We start from the raw sequence: 17398 nt of genomic DNA, 5'->3' as shown, positions 1-17398 counted from the left end.
TTAGCACTCAGCCTTCTCACCTTTCTTGGCATGTATACTTGAATGTCTCAGTCATTGCTTCTTGCTCCTGTCGCCTGCAAGCCACCAAAGAAAAATAAAAGTTAGACGTCTAATCCAACTTCCCTAGAGTTTTGCCGAGCCATACTTATCACTGACCCAACTGATGACAAAAGGTTAGAGGGCAGTTTTGTCATCTTGGGCAGGGAGTGATGCTAAAGATGGTTTGTCAGGCTAAACTCCTTTATGGTCAGAATATGCCTGAAAACCTCTTAAATTACCAGATACGAAACTTTTTAGAGTACTAAAGCCAAATATAATTATCCCTTCCTTCTCTTTGCTTTTATCTATGACCTCCATTCCCTAGAACAAGGGAGGCCAAGGTCTAGTTTAAATGGGTAATGGTAAAAGAAGAAATTAAATTTCAATTCTCTGAATGGTCATAATGGAAAGTATATAAAACATATATAATTCATCTTTATTGTGATTAAAAAAACTTGTTGTGCATTCTGAAAATCAAATGAATGTTTTTGAATAAGAATTTGACAGAGAGGGTTTGGGCATTACTTGGGTGCAACAAAACCCCATCTAATTCCCAACATGATAACACAAGACAACAGGTGTATGCAAAGTGGTCAATAGTAATAGTCCTTTTGCTAACTGATAAAAAGTTAGCTCCCCCAGCCCAGAGTGGACATCAGTTGATTATATCTCTAGCACCATTTTCTTCCCCCAAACCCACTTTTTCCCCTCAGATATCCTTAACTTCCTCTTCCCCACCATGGAAGCTACAGGGTTTTTATATGATGCTGTCTACTGATCACATTGAATGTTTCATAGCAGGTACATTAGTCAGGCAACATTAATATGTCCCTGTTCCCCGAACTTTAAGACTGGGACTAAAGAATGCTGGGGAAGAATTTATGTTTTGACGATGCCAGAATACATAAAATTCTGGAGTTGTCAGTGCCTATGTTTCTATCATTGTTTACCATAGTAAGAGAGAATAAAGTCAATATGCAAAGAGTAGAAGAGACAAGATATAACTTTTAGGTTTGAATTATTGACTCCAGTTATTCATGAGATCCGATTGCATTATTCTCTTCATATAGTTTAGTCCTTAAAACCTTTGAATGCCATAAACCCACAGATTCCACTTTAGGCTTAGCTAGCTAGTCACATAAAGATTCCTAATAATACAGGTCAAAAACCTAACAAATGAAAAAAACCCCAAAAAACTAACAAATGGAGCTGGGAAAACTGGACAGCTATGTGTAAAAGGATGAAATTAGAACATTCTCTAACACCGTATACAAAAAAAAAAAAACTCAAAATGGATTAGACTTAAATTTGGGACTGGATACTATAAAACTCCTAGAGGAAAACACAGGCAGAATATTCTTTGTGTTAAATCGCAGTAATATTTTTTTGGATCCATCTCTTAAAGTAAATAAAACCAGAAATAAACAAATGAGATCTAATTAAACTTAAATGCTTTTGCACAGCAAAAGAAACCATCGACAAAATGAAAAGACAACCACTGAATGGAAGAAAATATTTGCAAATGATATGACCAATAAGGGATTAATATCCAACATATATAAACAGCTCATACAACTCAACATCCAAAAAAAATTCAATTAAAAAATGGGCAGAAGAACTAAATAGACATTTTTTTTCAAAGAGGAATGCAGATGGCTAACAGGCACATGAAAAGATGCTCAACATCGCTAATCATCTGGGAAATGCAAATCAAAACCACAATGAGATATCACCTCATACCTGTCAGAATAGCTGTTACCAAAAAGAACACAAGTAACACATGTTGGTGAGGATGTGGAGAAAAGGGAACCCTGGTACACTGTTGATGGGGAATGTAAGTTGTTGTAGCTACTGTGGAAAACAGTATGGAGGTTTCTCAAAAAAACTAAAAATAGAACTACTAATACTATATGACCCAGCAAGTCCACTCCTGGTTAGATATCCTGAGAAACAAACAAACAAACAAACTGTAATTCGAAAAGATACATGCCCTCCAGTGTCCATAGCAATATTATTTACAGTTGCCAAGATAAGGAAACAACCTAAGTGTCCATTGACAGATGAATGAACAAAGAAGATATGGGGTATATATACAATGGAATACTACTCAGACATAAAAAAGAATGAAATTTTGCTATTTGCATTGACATGAGTGGACTTGGAAAGCATTATGCTAAGTCAAATAAGTCAGACAAAGATAAATACTGTATCATATTACTTATATGTGGAATCTAAAAAATACAACAAACTAGTGAACATAACAAAAAAGAAGCAGACTCACAGATAGAGAGAACAACTAGTGGTTACCAGTGGGGAGAGGGGAGAGGGGAGGAGTTATAGGTGTAGGGAAGTAAGAAGTACAATTAGATACAAAATAAGTTACAAGCATATACTGTACAACATGGGGAATATAGCCAATATTTTATAATAACTATAAATGGCATATAACTATGAATAACTATAAAATTTGTGAATCACTATATTGAATACCTATAATTTATATAATAATGTACAGCAACTATATTTCAATAAATAAATAAAACAGAATCTAGGAGAAAGAGATTAAAAATCTTAACAAATGGTTGTATATAATAAAGCAGAAAATTATTTTCCAAGTATGAGAAACAGCTGTGGTAAGAGTAGTAATCAAGCCAGTTTTCCGATCACATAAATATCTTTTTCTATATGTATAGAAGAATTGAATAGTTGATGTTCATCATGCTAACAGTGTATTATCAAGAGAAGACCAAATTATTTCCAACATGTCTTACTAAAGATGGCAGAGAGAGATCAAATATAGTTTATAAAAATATACATGAATAAATATTAAAATATATTTAGACTATAGTACCCAGTTATTTGTAAATATTTCCCAAATTCTTACTTATTATTTATTTAGGAAAATAATATAATAATTTTTGACAGTGCAGAAGGACTTCTGGAATTTCTAATGCTTAACTGTAATAATCATTATTAATCCTAGTACTCCTTTTTTTTTTTTTTTTTTTTTTTGCGGTACGCGGGCCTCTCACTGTTGTGGCCTCTCCCATTGCGGGGCACAGGCTCTGGACGCACAGGCTCAGCGGCCATGGCTCACGGGCCCAGCCGCTCCACGGCATGTGGGATCTTCCCGGACCAGGGCACGAACCCGTGTCCCCTGCATCGGCAGGCGGACTCTCAACCAGTGTGCCACCAGGGAAGCCCAATCCTAGTACTCTTTTGATGTACTCTCAATTAATAGAGGTTACTGAGACCCAAGTGAATCACCTTTGTGACATTTTATTAAGAAATAACTGTTGCTTTTTCTAAGCTCGATGTGTTTCTTTCTTTAAGATAGATAGTCTTGGGCTTCCCTGGTGGAAGGATTGAGTAGTTTAAATACTTTCATTGGGCTTTGGGCTATAGCAGTGGTCTCTGGTTGTCTAGTACTTGGTGGCTTAGGTCAGGGGGAGTATTGGCTTGGTGTTTGACAGTAAGATAAAGGAGGTGGTTGAGGATCTGGGCTTTCTTTGGCTTTGTTAGTTTGCATATGGAAGGCATGCTTATGGGGGAGTGATTTACTCTCTCTAGGAATTAGCTAGCCCTGGGAGGAACAGTCTCTCCCTGGCCAGAAAGGCCTCTAAGATGTCAAAGCATCAGAAAATATGGAAAGAAAAAACATGATTAATATACTACCCTAGTTTAGGTAGTTTTATCAGGCTTCTTCTTAACCACTTCCTAGAGTTACATAGTACATTATTAATGTTAAGTAATATTAAAATCACTTTAAAACCTAAGAATCATCATTTTTATATGATTTTAAATTTGTAATTAAATGCTAAAAATATTAATTTAATGTTATGAAAGTTTTAAAATGTTTCCTCTTAGCTTTTAAATACTTCCATCCCTCTCTCCAATACTGCAGCCCCACCCTTCCTTTGCATATTCAGCCATCATTATCAGAGCTCAGTAACCTCTATTAGGTCTCAGTAACCTCTATTATTTTATAGGGCATGGCAATCATAATGACAAGTGATGTGGAGGGAGAAACAGACAATTGCAGTAGCCAGTTATATAATATGCTGCATCACCTGTGCTAATATCAGTCTTGTTGATTGACCACATACTCTGTTTCATTTAAAAACCACATAAAGCAAATCAACATAATGGAGAGAATTAATACCATAAGCACTTTGGGTTTATTTTTAATATCTAGAGGATATTAGATAAAGACAAATAAATACATATCTCTTTCACATACCTATTTGCACAAGCACACACAGGAATGTACACACACATTTCATAGCATCAGCTGTGTCTATTTGAAATTCACTGTTTTCAAACATACATGATACAGAGCATATTCCAAGACTAGGGTTGGTATTGAATAGAATCAAGTAAAAACAATTTTGAAAACTGTCATGAGTTTGAATTTAGAGAAAATAAATATCGCACATTAAATGTATCCCATTTACATAATATGTTAATATTTTCTAATTATATTTTAATTATTAGTATATATTAATAATTAGTTAAAATCTTATAGTATAGTCTACCATAGAGTAGTTAATGTTTTGATTAAAAATATACTGTTAATAAATACAGGGTTTGGTTTTGACTTAATATGAGATACACACAATACAGAATTCCATATCAGAAATTTTGTCCCAAATCTCCCTTCAAGGGACTTCCTCATGAGATATGCAGTCATTTACCATAAGCCGTGAATCTTTTTATAAGTTACTAAAAACACAATATGTTTATTGGCTTAATTTGAATGTTATAGTACATCAGGGTGACTATGGTGTCTTATACAATGAATGCCTGAGAACAGTGTGAGAATCCATTCAAATTTATCAGGAAAATGTTTTATGTCTAGTGCTTCCTGAAAGTTGAATAACTTAAAACTAATACTAAGTGTGCTTATATGAGGGGCAATGAATCAAACTTTTTTTGGGGGGGGAATGTTTTTAATCAAGTGAAATATCCTGTCAGTGGATGTTACTCTAGATTAATAATGGTTTTGTCTCTGAAATGTCTTTGGAGGAACTGTGGAACGTAATCACCATGTTTGCAAATTCAAGAATTTTGCCCACAAGTAATCAAGCTAAAATAAATTGCTCTCATCTGCTTTTCTGTTATTGTGCTAAAACTACTTAATGACTGTCTCCATATCAAATGTAGGAATTTAGATCAGAGTTGGAAAAATGGATTTTTTGTCTATCTTACATTTTAGTAAGGAAAAATATGGTGAAAAAGGTCAAGATTAAAACAAGTTTTGGACATTGTAGCCAATAAATAATCAGTTATACTCTATTAATATTAAAAATGTTTGGAAGCTAACCAGGTCCAGCCCAATTCACCAGAAATAATGTGTCTCACAGGGATTTGGCGCTAAAATATCAACTAATGGTAAAGAACTAGTATTTGTTTATTCTGTGTTTATAACTTTCTGTGAGTCATAAAGGGAACAGCTGTAATGGGACAGGCTTTGGTCATTTGCCAAATGTTTTCTTCTCTTATTTAGTATCTGACGGTCACTGGAAATATGGGGCAACTCTGTCTTTCTCCAGCTTGAAGACAGGACTAACGTCTGCCACCAATTTGTGTATTGAAGTGGATGTGAATGTAGATGAAATGTCTACATGTAGACATGTAGAATGTAGATGGAAATTTTGTGTGAAAAAAACATGCCTTCTTTATTGTGAGGGTTCCTTTGCCAGTTGCAGGCTTATTGGCCAGTCTTCCATGTAGAATGTGCAGAAGGGACCCTTAGAAGTTAGAGGCAGCCACAATTTAACCGTCAAAACCCCATGTGGGAAAATTTTTACCCTCACAACTGCCTCAGACTGGTATGGATCTAGTTCTAAAAATCATTTAGCTCTGAGCCTTAGCAGAAAACCTGAAAAACTCCAGTGTGAAGTTTACCAGCTTTTTAATTGGTGATGCTTAGATGCTTGTGGGTGGTGGCATAGGACTGGCTGCCCCAGATTACATGACTGTGTTCTTCTTTACCTTTCTCTGAATGCTTTTTGTAATTTCATTCAGCGTGGAGTAGGGACACTTGGTAGGACTAAATTCAGAGATCTCTCTGGTCTCTCTGCAATCTTGCTGAGATATTCCAGCCACGTGCTGTTTCATGTCGAGGTGGTTCTTTCTATAAGCAATGAATTCTAGACTCTAAGGCAAGAGCACACGTGTGTGTTTGTGAACGTATATGCTCATAATCATGCATGTGTGTATAAAGTCAAAGAGAAAAACGAAATGACCACGGATATTTCAGTGCTATTCTTTAAGAAGCATCTTTAATAGCAATGTCTTTTGTTTGTCTCCCTAGGTATGAACACTGTAAGATCATAATTAGAATTTCTATCTCTATAAACAGGAATGAACTTTGGACAGACGGCCTGACTTGACTGACATACAGTAAGGGTTGAAATCAGGAAGACTTTTCCTTCCTTTTTCTGTCTCTCCATTTCTTGCAAAAATAAAACACTATCTCCCTTATAATCAGTGGCAGAGAATAACAATGTTGTTTAAGACTAGAGTCTAAGCTATACATAAAATTATGAGACCAGGGACCAGAAAAATATTAGTGCATGAGAGTACACAGTCCTCCTCCTCCCTCGTTTCACATCATTTCAGCAAAAAGATGCTGAAATTGGGTTCCTTTTGAAGGCCTGATATCTTAAGATAGGCCAAGAGGCTGCCCAGAATTGTGGTAATTATAAGTGGTTTGGGGACAAACTATTTTAGCTTGGGAAAATATTCGGTAATGGTCAAATAAGTCTGCAGACAGTAAGCTACTACAGTAATCAGAGTTGATTCCAGGATGTATTTGTGTTTTCTAGAATTGGTGGTGTTAAACTGGTGCGGTGATTTTCTTGTGTTTCCTTTTGTCTATATGGAACTTTGGAAAATTGGAACACATTCGAGATGTGCAGTTTGAGTAGTCTGACTTTGGATATGCTTAAAAAGCTACATAAGTTTCAGATGAAGAAATCCCTGGCTTCAGATACTAACAAAGAAACCTAAATACATTCCAACTTGGTATCTTAATGAGATCCCTCTGGTTATATTTGAATAGAATAGAAAGAAGTGCTTTAAAATGATGTTTTTCTATATTTGGTGAGAACTTAATTTCCCTCCAGTTTCAAGGGTTTTATTATGAGGGGTTAATAGGGTGATTTTTGTGTGGAGTGAAAAACGCAGAATACATTAGCTTGTGTGTAATTGGACTCCACTCTCCTTGTATTCTTTGTATTGCTCTGTATATCCCTCAGAATAGGACAGATTATGCAGAATAACAAACAATTCTAAAATCTCAGTGGATTAAAACAACACATGTTTATTTCTTGGCCGTACTATACATCCACCAGGGGGATGCCAGGGAATTTTCCTCACTGTAGTCCCCATTGTATATGAACATAATCTTACATGCAGGATGGAATCGGGATAATTTCTTAGTCTAGCATAGAGTGTGGTCTTTTACTGAAGTGAAACAAATTGAAGAAAAATCTTTTCCTGACCTATTTCAGCAAGTTTTGGAGGAACATCAAAGAAACATTCATTAAAACATTTATGGAATAAACATTATTATCTCATTTATTCCCACAGAGATTCATAGGAACATTTGCAAATCTTCAGAACAGAAATACAAAATTTTATATTTATATTTAAGAGCAGATAAGATTCTTCGCCTGATTGACTATTTAGACCTAGCTCTCCTTCTTAAAGACAAATTTTGCTTCAATTTTTATTATTATATTTTCACGGTTAGATGCTCAAAACTCTTTACCCTCAAGACAGAGAAATATTGCTAGAGATGGGCTTAGTACATGAAATGTATTGGTCCAACATGTTAGGCACTGAGCAATTTAATGTGATAACCAGAACAGTCAAAATGTGTCCTTATTTGGCAGTGGTCTATTTGTATTCCAAGTTTTAAAGAGACATTTTCTTAGACTTCACTGTCCCTGATATTTCTCTCTTGGAATTCCATACAACTAATTTGGCAAGTTGATCTGGGGCTCACTTCTTTTTGAATAAGTAGCCCAGTTAATTCCACTTCAGTCCAGTTCAACTTGTATAAAGATTACATTGAGTTCTGGATCCAAAGTCTCAATTAATGATAAAAATATGTATACATTTGTCTGAACTTGTTCCCTGCACACATATTTCTCTCAGGGACTTTATGGATGTGGGTGAGTGGGGAGTGGGTACCGAAACTGCGGCTGTAACAGGAAACTCACCAAGGGTTCAGGATATTTGGATTCCTCATCCTGATTGTAACTTTTTTTTTCCTCCCTCTTCCTCTCATTCACCATAGAGATGAAACTAATAACTAACTTTTTATGCTTTAAGGTTAAAAAAGTTTAAAAAGTCTCAGTATTTAATAGAGACCATGTTTTCTTTAGCCTACTCTTATCTATATTGGTAGGATTCGTTTTAGCTTACTGAATTTATAACTGATGTTAAGACAGGATTTAGTCATGGAAACTATTAATCACTAGCTAATACTCATGCGTCTTAGGGCAAAGAAAAAATAGATTCTAAATGTTTGTCTTACCATTTCAGCAGTTTTTCACTATATGTTCTGTGACATTTGCAAAGTTGTAAGTGGATCCATTTTGATATAAAGATAAATATGGGAAAAGCAATGCCTTTATATTTAGCAATTTCCAGGGAAATTCAGTAAAAGGAATACATATGAATAGCCAGGGTAGTTTGTTACAGTTTTGAAATCTTACAAGGCTAACATAATGAAATTAATAGGATTTTACTGCTGGTGTTGGAGATGTACTGGTTAAAATTAGAACTATGTAGGAGGTGAAATCCAGACCACCTGTTATAATCACAGTTGCAGTAACAGTTTTTTTGCATTTATTTGTATTGGCTAGGTAATTGAAAAAGAAAGATATTACTTGCAGTGTAATTCAAATAGAAAGGTATTATTTAAAAAAGATATCACTCACAATGTAATTCAAGTAGAAAGGTATTTTCAGATAGCAAATGAGTTTTAGAAAGTTTTATCAGCTCTTAAGATTTCAAAATACACTATATCTTGGCCTCCTGAGTCACGTCTCTGCAGCCTAAGCACATGAATGGAGGGGATTGAAGAAATAGTTCATGTGCTAAGCAGCAATCACACTTCATCTTCAGAATAACATAAATGGGTGTATTATTACTTCTGTTGAGTGGAAGGACAAAGTGGTATTCAGAAAGTTAAAGTTTAGTGCCTACTGTCACGTGGCTAGTAAGTGAAATCACCAGTGTTTTAATAAATATGTCCCTAATATTAATGTCCATGTATTATATTACTTCAGAGCTGACACCCCCTTAACCAGTGGAGATAAATTTGTCGTTTAATCAAGTGACCCATTTCATTCTAATGATTAACCTGTCTATTGGAAAATGCCAAAAGAAGAATTCTTTGGACAACTTATTCATAATGTCTTGTTCATGTTAGATAGCCAATTAATATTCATTGAATTAATCTACTGACTACCATTTTGTCGATGACAATCACATTTCTAAAAACCAGCAAATTCCATAAGAGTTGTCTAATCATCACCTTTTCACACTGGCCTTAGGTTTGATTTATCAGTTGGACCAAGTGGTAGAGATTTTTAATAGGGTAATTTATTTTTAGTAAACATAATGTGCTCTAAACTTATACAGATACATTTGTCACCAGGTTCATTGAAGCCTTCTTTATTCCATTTATATTTATTAAAATGTCATACTTCCAGCTAACATATTTTCCCCAGGTTATTATTAGTATACTATATATAAGAAGAAGAAGAAAAAGAAAGAAAAAAAAAGCAAGTCTAATACAGTAATTAAATTGAGTGTCAAAAAATAGCAAAGTTGTCAATTTTTATAGCAGGATGCAACTATACTAACATCAACCCATTTACAGCTTCCGCAAGGTCTCAATATAACAATTTCTGGTTGATGTTGCTCTCTGACTAATAGGTAAATTCCATCTTTGCTTTCCACTTTTCCTTTATGTGATGGCATCACCACATCTTTTTATAGTAAAAACACATTTGTCTACATTGCTTCTTCTTGGAGACAACCCTTTTTGATCTATTCAGAGTGCACCACCCTCTTCTTTTCCCAGGACACAACTAATTAATCCAGAGGTAGACATGTGACACAAGCAGCACCAAAAGGAGGCACCTCTTACTCTGGGATAAAGCTTTAAGTTCCTGGAGTAAGCCTATATAGAAAACCTGCCAAGGATATAAAGGGAAAATATCAGAAGCAGAGCCAAGAGTTGGGAAGGGTTTAAGCCAAGGGGAATGGGGGAGAAAGAAAGAGATTGAGAGAGAGACTAACGCATTTGCTTGGAGTCTTGGATCTAGTCTTCTTGGAACTCAATAGCACACTGAGTCTTCTTGGCTTTTTAAATTAGTACCTCCAGCATTCTTGTTACTGTAGTTGAGCTGGATTTCTGTCATTTCTAACTGAAAAATGCTATGGTTAATTTTTCCTTCCATCATATTTATCTTATAGGGAATTTATATTTAACTGTGGCATACAAAAATAGGCTGCTACTTTGAAATGGCAGTTTTTTGAATTTTGTTTGAGAGTTATAATAAAAATAAATTATAATAATTATATTTGTGATTATTATTATTATAGCTAATATTTATGTAGCATTTTCCAACTTCACATACATTATTTCACTCAATCCTTATAACAGTCCTATCATTTTGGTGCTATTATTACTGCATTTTTCAAGATGAGGAAGATGAGGTACAGAGAAGTCAGTGAATTTTCCCAGGATCACCCAGCCAGTAGTGTTAAAAGTGGAATAAAAGTGCGGACAGTTTGGATTTAAAATCTGTTCTCTAAACCAACCAGCAATGCTCTTTGTGACAGTTTTTGTTTACAAAAGAGGGAGAAAGAGATATCTCTTCACTTATATTTAATTCCTTTGTGTAATTTTCACAAATTTTCTTTAGAGTGTAGAGTACTGCTTATCCAACACTTTTCACAGCTTCTTGTATCAAAAATGGGAAAAATATGGTTATAGACACATAGCAAAGTCTATCTTCCCCCTCCTCAAAAGCATGGCATGGTGCACATTTTCTTTTTCATTATAATAATATGTTTTCCTGGCAGACTTCAATTGAGTCTTAGTCAACAAAATTTACATATATGTGTATCTTTAGCAGGAAATGAAAACTTTGGAGAGCTTATGAATACTATCTACTCTCCCTGGGATAGATACTTAACAGATTTTTAAACTTCATCTAGTAGTGCTTTTTTTTTTTTTTTTTTTTTTTTTTTAATGAAGAGCAACATAAACATCTGTGTGTGGGCCTAGATATTTAACAAAAGTGAATTTATGCCTGCACCTGAAGAAAAGGGTGCAGAAGAATATTTCTATTTGTAATCAGCATGGTAAGGGAAGTTTTTATCTGCCACTGAATTTCCCAGAGAATGCTGCTAGCTGAATGCTTCATCATAATTTAATTCCACTCCTCTGAGCTAATCAAATCTAGGATCCCTTTTGGCAGAGATAGGGGTTCATAAAGATTCACTTGAATATCTTCTTTAAAGTTAAAAATGGCTCTAGGTTGAATTCCCTGGTGGTCCAGTGTTTAAGAATCCGCCCTTCCACTGCAGGGGACATGGGTTTGATCCCTGGTTGGGGAACTAAGATCCTGTATGCCAAGAGGCCAAAAAAAAGAAAAGAAAAGAAAAAAAAGTCTGTAGAAATGTGCTTCCATTGTTATTACAGAGAAAAGAATCATTACTTTTATGTCTTATGCTCTCTACCCGAATCCTGGTAAAGAGAAGCAGGCATTGAGTATACACATGAAGCATGAAAAATAAAGTTTCGGCCACTGTATAGTTGTACATGTTGCTTGCTATTCAGGCGGCCAGCACAGAAATTTAATTGTCAATAGATTTCTCCTTTTGCCAGCTCAACTATCCCTGCTTTCTGTAATAAATTCTCAAGTCATTTATATAGTAACCTTTCTGGAAATTGAGGTAATTATATTCCTTCTTTAGTGCATTAAGACGTTTGGGTAAATTAACCCCTGAAAGAGTCTTAGTATAGTGACTGGAACATGGGAAATAATAGATGTTATATGTCATATTAACAGTACATGACTAACCCAAACTTTCTTTTTTTTAATACTATACTCCAACCCAATATTGAGTAACTCATGGACAACTTACAAATATCTTTTTTCTTTAAAAAGCAACACTAGTGGTTTATAGTTTGCCTGTTGAGCCCTGATGTGTGTGTCTATCGACCTACCTACTTACCTATTATTATTTTCTGAGTATCCATGCAGTCATAATTTGTTAATACTTTTATGAATCAGTGTTTGCATCATTATCTTAAATTGTCCAACCATTTGATATGTTATAGCATTTTTTTACTACACAAGATAAAAAGTGGCCTACATTAAAAAATTTTTTAAATATTAACCAGGATCAATAATAAAATCAATAGAATCCATGAGGCATTGACCATTTTCATTTACTTGCTATTAGATTTATTTTTTAAAATATAGGTTATGGAGTACTGAGTTATGCTATATCAAAGATAAGTCTTTTAATTTAATACAGCTTATTTTATTGAGAATCCTATGTTAAACTTAGGGTAATAACTATGCTCAGCAGTTGAAATATACTAGGAAATTTTATTCTGGGAGAACAAACAAAGACATTTTTACCCTATGACAAACCATGATCAAACCCTTGGGCTCTATTGCATAAGACTTCAGTTCCCAAAATCCAATAATCTATTCCTGTGAATCTATTTCTCTTGTGAATTCCCCTGAATCTCTTTTTATTTACTATTTAGAAATTCAATGATTAATATTATTTATTAGAAACTATTCTGGGAAGGCCAAACAATAGATATTTCTTACGCTGATTCTGCCATACGTATCTCTTTCTTAAAAGTGAAAGAGAAACAAATTAAAAAGTCTCAAAGAAGATATGTTTTGGTACATGGTAGACAGTTGTAACTCTTTTCCAAAAGATTATCTATCATCAATTTCCTCTTGGTTTCCTCATGGGTGATGTTTAATCCCTACCTGAAACCATGAATATATGACACACATGGTACTTCCTCTTATTTGGAAATCATAATGACTTCTGATACAGAAGACTATTTATTTCTTCAGTTTACTAGCTAAAATGGAATTTAGTCATGAAGGGATTTCAGTGTTTCTTATAAAAACTGAGACCTGTAAAGTACCAGTAAGTGGTAGCATATTAAGGTGTTGGTGTGGGGTTGTGAGCAGTTAGTCACAGTGCAGACACTAAAGGAATTATTTTCCATAGAGATTTTTAAAGGATATCAAAACTCAAAACCAACTAAATTTTGATCTTTTTTCTTTTATCACTATGTGCTAGCAATTCTAAAAAATGTCAGTGATAAAATATTCCTCCCCTTTGGGACAGATTGCTTTCTTTACATTGCTTCTGCTGACTTGATACACCACTGTCAGTATATATTTGGAAATATTTTATTATTCAAAGTATTTATGTTAGGTTAATCCATCCTTAAATGTCAGCCCATCCATCTTCCTTCTACTTTGATATTCTGGGATTGTGTTAACATTTAATCATACTAAGGAACCCCCTTCCCCCCACACTGCTGCTTGCTTTATTTTCATGCATTATCTTTACAAATTAAACAAATACAAAATGGCATAGCACTTAGTTTTATGTCCTTGAGTAGTAATGAGGTTAAACATTTTATGTAGTTATTCAAGGGCACAAATAACCTACCTGATGAGAAAACTCAGCTACTGACTGCAAACTCCACGTAGATTTCAGGATGACCATGGATAAAACGCTCTCCCTCTTTCCTCTTCAGACTGTCAGTGTGCATTTTCAGGGTATTGGTAATTGCTTATTACTCTCAGCCAGATATAAACCATGTATGCAGTGGGCCAGAGGGAAAAATCTTGGAATTGAGCAAAAGAGTTTTTCCGTACAATGTACCAAAATTCATACCTTCTATCTTAATATCAACTTCTTAAAAGTATTAAACTCCCCAAACATCCTGGACAACCTGTACATAAAACAAAGGTGAGCTGATTAGAGTTCACTGCCCTAAGGGAGAATACCACCATGACAGTCTTAGCAATCTCTCAGGAAGGGTGAGCCAGAGATTATCTGTAGGATTTGGGGGTTTGTGCCTAAGAGGTCTGAGTCTTTGAAAGTAGGGAACTGCTTGGAATTGGACAAAGATTCTGACATAATAGTTTGATTGGTAGACATATTAAGGTAAGGATCTAAAGGTGCCCTGGAGTGTCATTCTGCAGACTCCACCGGTATGAACACCAAGTGTTTAAAAAAAATTTTTTTCTACACCCTTAGGGAAAAAACAGGCCCTCTCTATTCTACCATAAGTTTAACCAGTTTTATGGCACTGAACTTCACATGTAACATTTTCTAACTGGTCTTGAAGGCATTTGACCTTATAACTCCCTCCATGCCCTTCTGAGTGGGCCCTATGGTAGTCTGTTTCACAGATGTATAATCTATTAATAAATTGAAAATAAATATATTTTAGAGCACTCACGTATCTTTATATGTTCACTTAAAAGTTTACATTGAGAAAGTGAACTAAAAATAAAGGGTAATTTGGCAATATGCTTGTTCTAAGTTTAGGTATGGACTTTGGAGCAGGAGAATTAGATGTTGAAATCCCAACTCTACTACTTACTAGCTGTGTAATTCTGGCTACATCAGGTAATCCTTCTGGGAATCAGTATCCTCACCTATTAAGTGAAGATAATAAAATGTTTCATGTTTTGTTAATCATAAATCAAAATAAATTTGAGTGGACTGAATAATTATAAGATAAAAAAATCAGTATGTAGTAAAAAGTAGAAGAAAACTGAATATTGGATTTAAAAAGGATTTTCAACAATTGTATAAACAGAAAAGAAAGAAATCACAAATTAATTATTAAATGCTTTGACACGTAAACCTGGGAAAGGGTACATTTGGTATGTCAAAAAAGTAACAAAACCAAAGGGAAATGATAAATTAAGATTAAAAAAATCAACATATAAAAACTCTAACATTGTAGTAAAAGATGGACAAAAAAACGTGGATAAAATTCACTAATAAATATAAAAATGGGCAAATTAAATGAGAAAATCACAACAAAAGTAATGAGAAAAATGTTCAACATAACTCACTTTTAGGAATTTTAAAATTAAAGCAAAAAATGTTCTAGTTTAACAAAGAAATAGGCAACAGTGGGAATTATAGTAGAATCAGGTATCAGAAAGAGTGTACAGTTAAAAATTTTGGTAAAGGGGCAATCTTTTGGAAAGCAATTTGATAGCTAATGCAAAGAATATAAGTATGTTCAAGGCTTCTAACCCAGGAATTTCATATTAATACTTTATTTAAAAATAAGCACTGGATAGGATATAACTCTCCAAGTAAGGGAGAATATTTTAGTGTATTATGGGAATATCTGTATGAAAAATTATATATAATATAATTACAAAGAACTAATGGTATGAGAAAATACAGTATCTTAAAAATATATCAGGGCTTCCCTGGTGGTGCAGTGGTTGAGAGTCCGCCTGCCGATGCAGGGGACACGGGTTTGTGCCCCGGTCTGGGAAGATCCCACATGCCGCGGAGCGGCTGGGCCCGTGAGCCATGGCCGCTGAGCCTGCGCGTCCGGAGCCTGTGCTCCGTAATGGGAGAGGCCACAACAGTGAGAGGCCCACGTACCGCAAAAACAAAACAAAACAAAATCAATCCATATATGTTATAAACTAAATTGTCTTTTTAGTATTATATGCATAAAACATTTTAATAGAAATCATTAAAATGTTAACAGAAACCTTATTTAACAGACATCTCTTGATCCCTTTCTATGTGCCAGATGCTACTCTAGGAGTTTTACAAGTATCAAACCAACTAATTTTGATTAAAATCCCACAAAAGAGGTACTGTTTTTATCCCTATTTGATAGGTTAGGAAACTATGTGTATTAAGGAACTTGAACTCATTATCAAAGACTTTTCCAGATAGAAGAATCCAGACCTAGATGGCTTACTGTGGAATTCTATAAAATATTTAAGGAAATAATGATTTCCAGTAGTCTATCAGAAAATAAAGAAGGGATGAGTACATTCCAACTTGCTTTATGAGGACAGCATAACCCTAAGAACAACATCCCCTCCCCACCAAAAAAATTACAAAGACGATTACTCACCAATATTTTTCATGTACGTAAATGCACAAACCTTTAACAGAATATATATGTAAATTATCTCAGAAATGCTAGGTTAATTTAACACTGAAAATCAATCAATGTAATGCACCATCTTAGAATTCAAGGAGAAATAATCATTGATCATTTCAACAGATACAGTAAAAACATTTGACAAGCTTTAAGACCTATTCAAAAATTTCTGAAAACTAGTAATTGAAGGAGTTTTCAATCTGTTCAAGGGCATTTATGACTAATGTATAGGTAGCATCATACCAAATTGTGAAATGTTGATTATTTTCCTCCTAAGATTAGAAACAAGGCAAAGATGTTCTCTCTTACCTCTCCTATTAAGTGTTATACTGGTGAGCCTAGCCATAGAAATGAATCTAGAAAAAGAAAATAAAAATATAAAGATAGAAATGAAGGAAAGTTTCTCTGTTTGTATGTGGCACGATTTTGTATGCAGAATATCCTAAGTAATCTTCCAAAAATGATCAGAACTAAGAATAAATTTAACAAGTTCTCAGAGTAGAAGTTTAATTTTTAAAAAAGTCAATTGCATTTTTTATGCAATGACAAATAATTGGATATGAAATTTTAAAATAATTCTAATTATTGAGAAGGGAATAAATATTAAAATATGTAGATATAAATTTGACACAAGTCATATAAATCCTTAACACTGAAAACATTGCTTAGAGAAATTAAACAGCACCTAAACAATGGAGGTAAAACAATACAAAAGTATTTGTTGGATGACCCAATGTTAAAAAGATGTCAGTTTTCACCAAATTAATTTATAAACTGAACACATTCCCAGTTATTATTCTAACAGGCTCCTTTCGTTCTTTTTCTTTTCCTTTCTTTCTTCCTTCCTTCCTTCCTTCCTGTTTTTCTCTCTGTGTGTCTCTTTCTTTTTCTCCCTCCCTCCCTCCCTCCCTTCCTTTGAATTTGACAAGCTGATTCTGAAATGTATATGCAAATACAAAAGACCTAGAATCCTGAAAATGAAAAAAAAAAAAAAAAGCTTGGAAGGCTTATATGAACTGAATTCAGAAATCACCTATTAAGATAGAGTAATCAATATAGCATAGTACTGGCATAAGGAATGACAGATCAGTGGAACAGAAGAGCTCAGAAATAGTTTCA

This window comes from Hyperoodon ampullatus (assembly GCF_949752795.1).
Source record: "Hyperoodon ampullatus genome assembly, chromosome: 9".
NCBI classification, from domain to species: Eukaryota; Metazoa; Chordata; class Mammalia; order Artiodactyla; family Ziphiidae; genus Hyperoodon; species Hyperoodon ampullatus.
Note: the sequence above shows the minus strand (reverse complement) of the source record.